Below are 11474 nucleotides of genomic sequence, written 5' to 3'. Positions count from 1 at the left end.
GTAAACATTCCCTGTCTTAGGTCAGTTTGGATCACCACGTTATTTTACAAATGTGAAATGTCCGAATAATAGCAGAGAGAATGATATATTTCAGTTTTTATTTCTTTCATCACATTCCCAGTGGGTCAGAAGTTTACATGCTACCAAATACTAATTGAGTGTATTACCTTTAAATTGTTTAACTTGGGTCAAACGTTTCGGGTAGCCTTCCACAAGCTTCCCACAATAAGTTGGGTGAATTTTGGCCCATTCCTCCTGACAGAGCTGGTGTAACTGAGTCAGGTTTGCATGCCTCCTTGCTCGCACACGCTTTTTCAGTTCTGCCCACACATTTTCTATAGGTTTGATGTCAGGGCTTTGTGATGGACACACCCATACGGGTTGTTAAGGACCTTGTTGTCCTTAAGCCATTTTGCCAAAACTTTGGAAGTATGCTTCGGGTCATTGTCCATTTGGAAGACCCATTTGTGACCAAGCTTTAACTTCCTGACTGATGTCTTTAGATGTTGTTTCAAAACATCCACATAATTTTTTATTTCTCATGATGCCATCTATTTTGTGAAGTACACCAGTCCCTCCTGCAGCAAAGCACCCCCACAACATGATGCTGCCACCCCCATGCTTCACAGTTGGGATGGTGTTCTTCGGCTTGCAAGCATCCCCCTTTTCCCTCCAAACATAACAATGGTCATTATGGCCAAACAGTTCTATTTTTGTTTCATCAGACCAGAGGACATTTCTCCAAAAAGTACGATCGTTGTCCCCATGTGCAGTTGCAAACCGTAGTCTGGCTTTTTTATGGCGGTTTTAGAGCTGCGTGGTCCCATGCTGTTTATACTTGCGTACTATTGTTTGTACAGATGAATGTGGTACAGATGAATGTGGCATTTGGAAATTGCTCCCAAGAATTTCTCCCAAGATTCTGAGGTCTTGGCTGATTTCTTTAGATTTTCCCATGATGTCAAGCAAAGAGGCACTGAGTTTGAAGGTAGGCCTTGAAATACATCCACAAGTACACCTCCAGTTGACTCAAATGATGTCAATTAGCCTATCAGAAGCTTCTAAAGCCATGACATCATTTTCTGGAATTTTCCAAGCTGTTTAAAGGCACAGTCAACTTGGTGTATGTAAACGTCTGACCCACTGGAATTGTGATACAGTGAATTATAAGTGAAATTATCTCTCTGTAAACAATTGTTGGAAAAATGACTCATAAACATAGTACATGTTCTAACTGACTTGCCAAAAGTATAGTTTGTTAACAAGAAATTTGTGGATTGGTTGAAAAATGAGTTTTAATGAATCCAACCTAAGTGTATGTAAACTTCCGACTTCAACTGTATATAACACACTAGAACATGTACAATTATAAGCATTTGAGTAATGTTCTTTTTCAGCAGGGTTTGCATGATTCTGTATCGCATACTTGGAAAACAACAGCTAGCAGAGCGCACCAAAGTGGGTTAGGATCTCGTGGCATGCTGTACCCAATCAACACAGGGGGCTTCATGCAGGCCGGCAGAGTCCGGCAGAGTCATATTACTCTGGACTCCGGCTAGTGGTACTCAGGCCGAGTACACGTAAGCTCATCCGGCCCGATTAACTTTTTCAGGAATAGGGCCATTTGAGGTTTTTATTCAGCAGGTGATGAAATACCAATTTACAAAAGTATGTGAACACCCCTTAAAATTAATGGATTCACCAATTGTTCTTTATAAAAATGTAAAAAACATATTATTATTATTACATTTGACCCCTATTTCTCCCCAGTTTCAGGATTTCCAATTGGTAGTTACATTGTTGTCCCATCGCTGCAACTCCTGTATGGGAGAGGCAAAGGTCGAGAGCCATGCGTCCCCCGAAATATGACCCTACCAAGCCTCACTGCTTCTTCAAATCAAATCATAGTTTGTTACGTTCCCCAGTTTCTGTGTTGTAGTTTGTGTATTTGCATGTGTGTATTTCAGGAAATGGCTTCCTGAGATCCCTCAAGCAGCTGATTGGTCGACTCCATGGCTAAATGGAGAGCTGACCCCGCCCCCTCGTCAAGACGCAGCTGTCTCTAATTACCCATTCCTTCTGAAGCTAAATAAAAGCCAGTGTTCTGTTCAGAAGAGAGATTGCAGAAAGATTGATTGTGATTTAGAGAGATCATGGCTGAGAGAGGAGGCTGAGAGAGGAGGCTGAGGGTCATATTATGTTTGTTGTTTCTGAGAGTGATACAGGCAGTTGGTATGTACTGTGTTAGTTTGTTGGCATTATCAGATGGAGATTATTTAGTTTGTTTGTGAAATTGTTTAATATTCTGTTTCATTTGTTCCCAGGGGGAAAGGGGAAGGCACCTAGGGAGTGCTTAGGCAAGAGGCCCGCGGGCATACATATACCTGTAGTATATTCACTGTCTAGGCACACTAGGTAAGACCTGGGCGGACCACCCCCTGTATTTTGGTTAGGGCACCAGGTGGTGCTAAGTTAGATAGGTAGTGGGTAGGCAGGTTAGGTAAATAGTGGGTAGGCAGGTTAGATAGGAGAGGGGGGCTTTGACATTTACTTTCTTTGCTTTGGTTCCGTCCAGCCCCTTTTCCCCATATTACCGTGTGACGGAATAAATTCCTCGTAAACGGTACCACATTCTGCCTTTTGTCATCCTTACTCGCACCAACAGTCCATACCGCTTTCACTTCACGGGTAGTTGAGTTGTAGCAGGGTGTTGCGTTCCCTCTTCACAGAAGTGTGCGTAACAGTCACGTGTGCCGAATACAACAGTTACAGTGAAATGCTTACTTACAGGCTCTAACCAATAGTGCAAAAAAGGTGTTAGGTGAACAATAGGTAAGTAAAGAAATAAAACAGTAAAAAGACTGGCTGTATACAGTAGCGAGGCTATAAAAGTATTGAGGCTACGTACAGACACCGGTTAGTCTGGCTGATTGAGGTAGTATGTACATGTAGATATGGTTGAAGTGACTTGACACAATGCTTGCTTAACCCAGAAGCCACCCGCACTAACGTGTTGGAGGAATCGCCGTACAACTGGCGACCGAAGTGAGTGTGCATGCACCCGGCCCGCCACAAGGAGTCGCTAGAGCGCGATGGGACAAGGACATCCTGGCTAGCCAAACCCTCCCCTAACCCGTACGACGCTGGGCCAATTGTGCGCTGCCTAATGGGTCTCCCGGGTTGCGGGCCAGCTGTGACACAGCCCAGGATCGAACCAGGGTCTGTAGTGACGCCTCAAGCACTGCGATGCAGTGCCTTAGACCGCTGCGCCACTCAGGAGGCCCTGGATTCGGGCTATTTCAGCCACATGGTTTGTCGAGATCGGTGTGGAAGAACTTGACTGTCCTGCACAGAACCCTGACTTTAACCACATTGAAGACCTTTGGGATGAATTGGAATGCCGACTGTGAGCCATGTCTAGTCGCCCAACCTCACTATTGCTCTTATGGCTGAATGGAAGCAAGTCCCCGCAGCAATGTTCCAACATCTAGTGGAAAGCCTTCCCTGAAGAGTGGAGGCTGTTATAGCAGCAAAGGGGGAACCAGCTCCATATTAATGGTCATGATTTTAGAATGAGATGTTCAACGAGCAGTCATGTAATACTTTTGGTCATGTATTTCACCTCCAAGTCATTGAATTTGCTATGTCATTAAAAGCAGAAATTTGTGACAGTCTCTGCGGTCCTATAGCTATCAGAGATGATCCCCAATGTAGAGAATCTCCAATGCTGTAAATGCTTTTGCTTTTACTACAGGCTATGGCAGTGTTTTTCGTAGTTACGAAACAGAAAAATTCACTGCTGTTAAAATGCAGTAAAACTGCAGTACAATTAAATAATTGTTGTGTAATTAATGGTATCTGGTAGCTTGCTGTGTGTGTTGGCTTCTAATGGTAGTATTTTGTCTGTAGTAGCTAATTATTTCCAGCGGTAATTAGTCAACAATTATTGCACCTTTATATGACCCTGAAAATATAACTATTATATTTTCCATTAAAACTTTTAAGCAATTAACATATTGCGTGATGAGTCATGTAAAGTTTCTCCCGTTTCTGTCTTGCTCATTCTCCCTGTCGCTCAGTCAAACTCACACACATGCTCAGTTGCAGGGAAGAGGAAGAGATTTGCCAATTACACCCATTTCTACCAATGTTTGTTGCAGGATTGATAGGACAGATCTTTTAATGTCTCTTTATCGCTTCTCTACACATATTTACATTTTTGCATTTACCCTTTCTTTTTAAGACTGCCAAGCTGTCCTCAATTGGGGGAACCTTTGTCTGGGAGAATGCCCTCACGATTATGGAGCAGTGTGTTTAGAAAAGGTTGTTTTGAATATTACAACATGTATTTGGATCAAGCAAAACATCACCATTTAGAGATGAGTTAAACATGCTACTGTCTAATCCTCTTTCTTAAAATGTTTCAGATTGATAAGCAAAGAATTTATGTTCCACTTCAATGTGAAGGAACAGAGGAGCAAACATGCTTTCGCTACCACTCGTGTGTGTGCTCCATTGTAGTTGGTAAGTAAATGTGAGCAGTTGAGACGTTTGGCATAGACCATGAGACATTTTTAGTAGATTCTGACTGTTAAAGATATTTTACTGTGCTTTACTCTTCTGTCGTGTCATGCATTTCCACATTATGCCAATCGTTAATTTATTTTCTTCTTTCTTTTATGTAATAGTGTCATGAAAAGCCAGACAACTCAGGATGTTGATGTCATGTGGGCCCTCTGGAAAGTCCTAAAATATGCCCCTGACCGCCGTGGTGGAGTAGGACGCAACGTATGTATATGAGGAAATTGCATATTTAATTGGTGACTATGGAAACAAATAGAAATGCAATGAAATAAAATCTGCAATAATGTTTACACTAGGTAATGAGCTGTAGTCAGGGGTTCATTACCAGGTTATGATGAGGTCTTAACTATGGCCAGTAGGCTACGTAATATAGCACATAATATCATCGCATTTCTATAGTGATCAGAATTATGACCAGCTGGTCACACAGAGGTCACAATTATAACCAACTGGTCGTATGGTGGACAGAAAAAGACGGCATATTCTGGTCTGTAAAAAAAACACATTTTCAAACTGTTTGCGAGCAGAATAAGACATCATAAAAAGACATGACACGAACATCTTTCCAACCAGGTTTTGCCCACTGGGGTGGCTCTGTATAATACTGTGTGTTGCTGTGAATTCATTTTGGACTTGGGGACTGTGAAGAGACCTCTGGTGGCATGTTTTGTAGGGTATGTATGGGTGTCTGAGCTGGATGTTATTTGATTATGCAGACTGTCTTGAATCTTCATTACAGTAATACCTTTCATAACAAATAGAAGATAAGCAGTTAAGCTCTCATCAACCCCCAACCAGGAAAGACTGGCGCGCATGTTGTTGGCGTTAGAAACAATACAGCTCCAACTATCGTCTTATTATCCGTTTATTTGAACCAATCTGTCATCTGAGTCAGTGCATTACAAGTTGAGTGCCCTTCTTTATATGCATGCTGAAAGTCAGTAGTTAACTTGTTTTCTGAAAAATAGTGTTTGGTCAAACACAATTCTCTCCATCAGTTTAATAAACACGGCTGCTAGAATCTGGACTAGAACCCAAAAATGTGATCATACTACTCCAGTGCTAGCCTCCCTACACTGGCTTCCCGTTAAGGCAAGAGCTGATTTCAAGGTATTACTGCTAACCTACAAAGCATTATATGGGCTTGATCCTACCGATCTTTCCGATTTGGTCATGCCGTACATACCTACACGTATGCTACGGTCACAAGACGCAGGCCTCCTAATTGTCCCTAGAATTTCTAAACAAACAGCTGGAGGCAGGGCTTTCTCCTAAAGAGCTCAATTTTTATGGAATGGACTGTTATATCTGGAGTATTTCTCCTGTCTTATCCGGTGTCCTGTGTGACTTTAAGTATGCTCTCTAATTCTCTCTCTCTCGCTCGCTCTCTCTCTCTCTCTCTCGCTCTCGCGCTCTCTCTCTCGCTCTCTCTCGCTCTCTCTCATGCTCTCTCGCTCTCTCTCTCGCTCTCTCTCGTTCTCTCTCTCTCTCTCGCTCTCTCTCTCTCACTCTCTCTCTCGTTCTCTCTCTCCAGTCTGCTACCATTCTCAATAGTTTCCCATCAAGGATGTCTATACCTGGTGGCTTATCATAATTGATGGGTAACAAAAGTCTTTCCACCTCTCCCACACTAACAATTTCAAAACAGCAATACTTATCTTTTATTATTAGATCTTTTATACAAAAATGATGGTTCACTGTTCAATGTTGTCATTTCACTTCTGAGTGAAATAGTCATTGAAATGATTGGCAATATCAAAAGGTTTGTTTTGTTATAAATTACCCATCAACTTTCATAAACAAGATTAATTGGGTTTTCTGCTCATGAGACATGTATCATTTAAGCAGTAATGTAAAGTACTTAAGTAACAATACTTTAAAGTACTAAAGTCATTTTGGGGGGTATCTGTACTTTACTTTACTATTTATATTTTTGACTACTTTTACTTGACTACATTCCTAAAGAACAATATTGTACTTTTTACTCCATACATTTTCCCTGAGAACCCCAAGTACTAATAACATTTTGAATGCTTAGCAGGACAGAGAAATGGTGATATTGATGCACTTATCAAGAGAACACTTAGTCATCCCTACTGCCTATGGTCTGGCGGACTCACTAAACACAAATGCATCTTTTATAAATAATGTCAGTGTTGGAGTGTGCCCCTGGCTATCCGTGAATTTTAAAAACAAGAAAATGGTGCTGTCTGCTTTGCTTAAAATAAGGAATTTGAAATTATTTATACTTATACTTCTACTTTTGATACTTAAGTATATTTTAGCAATGACATTTACCTTTGATACTTAAGTATATTTAAAACCAAATACTTTTACTCAAGTAAACTATTTTACTGGGTGACTTTCACTTTTACTTGAGTAACTTTCTATTAGGGTATCTATATTTATACTCAAGTATGACAATTGGGTACTTTTTCCACCACTGCATTTAAGGTTCTCAAGTCTTTTTCCATTGTGTTTTATGTCAATTATCTTGCTTTGGTTCTGAACAGGTACCACAACACCTCCCCCATAGGCATTCATGTCTTTTCTGTAGATGTTATATCCTTGTATTGCTACTGCTGTATCATCAAAGGAATTATCTGTCCGTTTCAGAGATGGCCAGTGTATGAATGTTATCTGATGATAGCAAGTTATTGATTTGATGAACCTCATTTCTACGGCTACATATATTAATATGGGCTATCCTCAGCCCTGTTCTGGGTAGTTTATCGGAGATAGACATAATATGGAGAGAAAAAAATCTAGGCAAAATAAAACATTGTTTAGCTTGGCGTGATAAGAGGGTGTGAGGGTCGTGGGCATCCGTAACACAGGGGATCGTTTTTCATCCACTGTTGCAATTTCTAATGCTGGTGAAATCCATATTAGACATTATACTCCAACCATGTAATGTTATGAGGAGGCATTAATATTTCATTTTACATTGTCACATATTAACATAAGATTAAAGTTATTTTATTGTGTGTATAAGTTATTTGTAAACCTATCATTCCTATTCGGAGCCGTGAGGCCAGGCCGTGAGCTTCAGTGTGTTGTTTTTCTTGCAGGGTTTATTTACCAGGCACAGGTCTGCAACCTGAGGAGAGATTACTACTACAGCCCTCTTATTGGATATTGACGAGCTAGCTATTTGGTTGTGCTGCCTATATCCTCAGTGTGCCAGCATTATGGCTTGCATGAATAGCTGATGAGTCTAGCTTGTGGTATCATAAATATTATTGATAAGTCTGTATCGATGAGGGTGTCGTTCGTTCCTCTCATACATCCACAGTTGCTCAATTGCATTGAGCTAATTTCTGTTAATTGCGGCAGTTCATTTCCCCCTGATGAATTGACATAACCCAGGAGGGCTCAGAGGAATCCTCATGGCCATTATGACATTAGCCAGGGCTTATCCTAGCTAAGTGGCTGAGCCAGCCCACACTAACACTTAGGAGTTTAGGGTGCTGACATGATGACACAGAGCAAATTTCTAGCAATGGCGACTATCAGAGTGGTGATGGACAGACAGGGTTATCAGTGGTGATGGCTTACAATATAAGTTCATTGTCCTTAAAAGGGTTAAAGGAAACTATGCAATTAAGAGGATTCTCTCACAAAAAGTTGGATCAACAAGTGAGGCAAGCGACAATGTGTACAAATGCAGGAGAACTACACCCCCCCCCCCCTCCCCCCATACACTAACAAGCAGGTGTTCAGCTTGAGCGACCACCACGACATAAAGAAGTAAGACTGCTCTTTGATACACAGTCAGCCAGTCAGCCAGTCAGTTAGTCAGCCAGTCAGCCAGTCAGCCAGTCAGCCAGTCAGCCAGTCAGCCAGTCAGCCAGTCAGCCAGTCAGCCAGTCAGCCAGTCAGCCAGTCAGTCAGCCAGTCAGCCAGTCAGCCAGTCAGCCAGTTAGCCAGTTAGCCAGTCAGCCAGTTAGCCAGTTAGCCCCTCTCTCTGCCACTGACTTATTAAGGGTCCTGTGAGGAGGAGGATTCTCTTTGACTGGGGTGAAGAGGCTATTTAATATACAAAGCAAATTAGTTGGGAAAATGCCATTGTGCTGGACTGTGGATTGACAGAGGGGGGTGCTAACTGGGCCGACAAGGGGGGTATGTGGTGGCGGGTTGGTGGTAGTGGGGGAGATGATTACTTGTGATGTATCCCAGGTTGTAGTCCTTGAACAAGAGATTGTGAGTTGATTTCTAGCCAACAGAGGGGCCCTGGCCAGGGAAGGTGCTGAGCTTAATTAGACTTGTCTGGGGAGAGACAAGCTTTAGGTGTAGCTAATTAAGATCATAGCTCTGGCTGAAATGGCTTAAATTGCACAGCAATAGGCGTCAGGTCCCAGGAGAAGCAGCATAATGCCAGTTAGACATCATCTTTCCCCAGCCTATGAATTCACACATTAGGAGATAAGAGCAGTGGCAGGCATAAGGGGGAGGGTTAAGGGTGCAGGGCGTGTGATTGCATATTACTTTTCTTTGCGTTTATGGAGGGGGTGATCATGCATTAGGAATCAATGTATGCATACTATGTTATTTTGATTACATTTTGCCCACATGGTGGCCCAGAATTACTTTAAAAATGTGGATTTATTTAAGGTTAAGGCATCAGTAAGAAAAAGATTATTACATAATCAATGTAATGATATAATAACAGAAAAATAAGGGATTTTAATGTTTCTACTAAAAAATATTTAAAACATGCAGTTACATATTTTGAAAAGCCACAGTAGGTAAATGTGAATATCTGTCTGAATCCCCCAGTGAAGGTCTCATAGTGACTGCGGATGCCACAGACACTTGACGAGGAGTGTGGAAATGAATCAGACTGGAGGCATCTTGTGGCTTTTGGCTGGTGGGCAACATGGTGTGTGTGGGGGCAAACAGACGTTCCCATAATCCTCAGAATCAACAGCCACTACTCTGTCCTGTTTGGTTCCCGTTGGTGCACAGAGGTACAACATCTAAAAACAGAGCCATTACAGATCTGTGTCGGATCTGAGTATTGTCCTCGGTCATTGATGATCCCTGCTCTTATGATGAATTAATTACTGAATTTGCCCCCACTACGAGACGTGTGCAGTTTGGATTTAGTCTCCCGGCCCACACACCAGAAAGATGTTTTCAACAGTCCTCAGGTTTTGGTATTGCTATTTTAGCCTGTTTTAACCTTTTTAAATTATAGAAATTGCATGTTTGAACAATATTTTTTTTCATGCTGTATCATATATGATCAAGCTAGAGATCAGAATAAAAAAATATTATATTTATGTATTTTTCTTCAGTTTTTCATCACTTTATCCCTCTCCCCTTGGGACTAGACCTTTTTAAGCTGGGTCTTTGTTACATTCGCCATCTCCTCCTTAGTTCCTTTAACCAGAGGGTTGGGGGGGGGGGGAGTTTTTTTTTTCTAAATGTAGCTACATAGCTCTGATAACAAGGGCCCCTCTCTCCCTCCCCTCTGACCACCCGTCACCTTTAAATCTGCCTTTTCATATTCCTCTCAAAGCTCCTTGTCCATGGAACAGGCCACTCATAGAACTGGATCTCTGGACAAACAAGAGCCAAGTGAGAGTGAGAAAGAGATGCAGACAGTTCTTTAGTATTTATGCCCTGTCTTTACTCACAGTTAGGTCTTTGAATTACAGTCTCAGTGAGATAACATCAAATTCTTAGGTTAATAAGGTTTGTATTTGCATTACACACCTCAAAATTCTCTCAGTAGTAGACACATCAATAATGTGTTGGAAAGCTATAGCTACTTACACTGTAACAGCACTGAAAATACCTGGCATTCGCTGCAATCTGGACTCAGGGATAGACGTAACATAGTAAAAGTAAATGTGTCTCCCTCCATTTAGTATATATTACATTTTGTATGGTATTAATTTTAAAAGTATATGTTACGAATTGCAATTTGTATGATATTTCACAAATTGCATTTAGTACATATTACGAATTTGCAATACGTATGATATGTTACAAATTCCACTTTATTGTGGCTAACGTTAACTAGGTGTCTAAGTGGCTAATGTTAGCTAAGATTGGGGTTAGGAGTTAGGGTCAGGGGTTGGAACCGGTTCAGGGAACCGAACCAAAAACCAGAAAATATTTTTTTTTGATGTACAGAATCAGAACCGCAAATGAAAGAGCTCTGTACTGTTCTGGAACAAAATCGTTATTTTAAAAGCATGGGAACCAGTTAATAACCTTATTTTATGCTCCGGACATTTAAAAAAGCGCATCAAAGACCCTATACAAAGCCCTCATTCTGTCACTCAGAAACTTATTCTAGGGTCTGCCTGCCAGCTGAAAATCTTTGCCAGTGTGTGTGCGTGTGTAGCCCCTCCTCTCCGAAGTATAGTCTAGTAACCTACTGACGTTACAAGCGTGACTCAGAAATTAGGGAGATACATTTTTTATTTGAGAATGACCTATTTCAATAACATTTTCAATGCTAGTTAAGAAAACTATACTTATCACGTTTCACATTGGATTTATTAACTACAAAAAAAGTGAGTTTATTTTTTTTCGGGTATTGCTCTGCACACACAAGCTTGTTAGCTAGCTAGCTGGTCCAACGTTAGGGTAACTTTCTGAAGTTCAATGACCTCAAAGTTCCTTTATAGAAGCCGCTCCTCCGTAGGTATAATTATGTGGGCCTAATTCAGATAATGCATATCATAACAACAAGCTGCCCAGCGCTTCAAGACAAAATTCCTGATACATCGCGCCCTTACACATGTCTGTCCAATGCATGCAAATAGCTTGCCCGCTCCATAGCAAGCTGCTCTATCCGCACAGATTGGTGAAGTAATTTAATGTCAAGCTAAATATATTTTTTTAATGATTTCAGAGGTTTAAAAGGGAACAGA

At 41.2% G+C, this 11474-nt stretch overlaps 1 long non-coding RNA gene across 1 annotated transcript; it reads left to right on the top strand.

Annotated features, from left to right (window-relative positions):
* Positions 1 to 2168: 2168 nt before the first annotated feature.
* LOC118944332 lies at positions 2169 to 9837 on the top strand. The gene is made up of 5 exons (XR_005039571.1): positions 2169 to 2232; positions 4244 to 4323; positions 4428 to 4524; positions 4689 to 4788; positions 9364 to 9837. It is a non-coding gene; the product is annotated as an uncharacterized LOC118944332 (long non-coding RNA).
* The last annotated feature ends 1637 nt before the right edge of the window (positions 9838 to 11474 follow it).

Source organism: Oncorhynchus mykiss, chromosome 25 (genome assembly GCF_013265735.2).
Source record: "Oncorhynchus mykiss isolate Arlee chromosome 25, USDA_OmykA_1.1, whole genome shotgun sequence".
Classification (NCBI taxonomy): domain Eukaryota; kingdom Metazoa; phylum Chordata; class Actinopteri; order Salmoniformes; family Salmonidae; genus Oncorhynchus; species Oncorhynchus mykiss.
The sequence above is the reverse complement of the archived record's forward strand: the minus strand, read 5'-3'. Positions and strand labels throughout refer to the sequence as shown.